Below are 1,862 nucleotides of genomic sequence, written 5' to 3' on the forward strand. Positions count from 1 at the left end.
CACTGCTGTATGTGATCATAGACATATATACATGTATATATGTCTATGGTTTTAATGAGCTCACTATATAGTCCTCTATATAGGGAATTCCCTATATAGTGAGTAGGGAGTAGGGAGTAGTGAATGATTTCGGACACAGCCTATGTATATATGTCTATGGGAAATCCGACCTCAGACTGCGTTCGAGTTTAAACTTCTGACTGGGAACTGGGAATTTCTGACCTCCGAGTACAAAACGAACGCGCTGTTATGCTGCATTCTATTGGTAGCCGGAACCGGGATTGATACGGTTTCCGGTCCGGAAAGGTACAAAAGAACACCCGTTCTACCCGGAGGTCTCGTCATCAAACTAGGGCAAGGTCCAGGTAGACCGAGTCGGTAGAACTGACGTCACGACGAAGATGGCTGTGCACATTGTGAATGGTAAACAGAGTTATTTGTCCTCAATTTGTCCTCGTATATGCTGTTTATTAAGCGTTTGTGTTGTAAAAATCATACAAGTACTTTGCAATGGCATTTCTATTTCCACTGTTGATTTGTGTTGGGAAAAAAGTCTGTGCAAGTCGTTTGAACCAGCAAAGTCTATGGCTATGGCTATTCTATTCTCCGGTGCTCAGCAACCATGCAAACAAAAAGAAACTTAAGACGCGCTGCCATGTTTTCCGGACTGTTGCAATGAAACGCGTTCAGATCAGACGTGTCATACGGTCATATAAATCCAACAAGGAATGACCGGCCTGGATTGCCAAACGAATGCGGCATTAGTTCTCATATGCTCTGACAAATATTTGGAGTCGTTCATTTTCTATGGTCATGTTCTCCTTTTTTTTTTCTTTTTTTTTTTTCTTTACCAATATAATCACTCATCACTGTAAGTAAAAAGCTCTCGGTTCTGCAAGCTAAATTTATCCGTGAGCACCTGAAAACTCTTTGCTTTATCAATTAAAATCTTAGACAAAACAAAACTTTTACCTTTTAATTAATTAAACAAATCACTTTCTTTTTTTATTTTTTTTTTTATTTTGATTTTCCCCTTTAAAATAACATGGAGACAACCAACCCCCAAATAGGGTAGTTGTCACAAGTACACAAGATGCATATCACAATCCATATCTTTTGAACACAATAAGCTTAAGGAGAGTAAGGTCAGTCCATTCCTACCCGACATTTCAGGCTTCCATCACACATTAAAAGGGAAGAGTTTTTAAGGGATTCATATTATATTAAAAAGTGTGACGACCACTCGGTTTGCTGTGGCCACTCGGCGCCATTGAGACGAAGAGCATGAATACCAAGAGGCGAAGCTCAATAGAACGCCCCATAGCAACAGACAACAGACAGAAGAAACACACAGACAAACTGAAGTATATCGCTATTAATTATGCTACAATTTTACTCACCTCGTGATAGCTTGGTCACAGCTGCTTTTTCACGTTTTTGTAAAGCAAAATATAGACTAGCTGCTTTTTCACGTTTTTGTAAAGCAAAATATAGACTTAAAAAAAATTTAAAAAAACGAAGAAAAGCGGCCTAGATGGCATCTCTACATATTACATCCACTTATGAGAAGATTAACTTAGCCTAATTACTCCTTCAAAATCACCCCATAAGCCAATCTACCAAAAAATAAAAATTTAAAAACAAAAATCAATATTTTAACTACAAACAAATTAATGGTGACGTCACATAGTCAGGAATAAAGATTTATTTACAGTTTGTACAGTAAGAGGACAGTAATAGTAATAATGATAATAATAATAATAATAATAATAATAATAATATATAGGCTATTTTAATATGATATATTTTAATGCTAAAGCAGTAATCAGTTCTGATATAAATGGTCCAAGAGGCCATATATA

General features: G+C 36.6%; 1 protein-coding gene across 1 annotated transcript in view; it reads left to right on the forward strand.

The window, feature by feature from the left end:
• The window catches only part of LOC126400075 (myosin heavy chain, fast skeletal muscle-like), a 30,174-nt gene continuing 28,312 nt past the window's right edge, over positions 1–1,862 (forward strand). Inside the window, exon 1 of the mRNA XM_050060503.1 lies at positions 1–423. The gene's annotated coding sequence lies outside the window, so the exon portion shown is untranslated. The remainder of the gene's footprint in view (positions 424–1,862) is intronic.

This window comes from Epinephelus moara, chromosome 13, assembly GCF_006386435.1.
Source record: "Epinephelus moara isolate mb chromosome 13, YSFRI_EMoa_1.0, whole genome shotgun sequence".
Lineage (NCBI taxonomy): Eukaryota > Metazoa > Chordata > Actinopteri > Perciformes > Serranidae > Epinephelus > Epinephelus moara.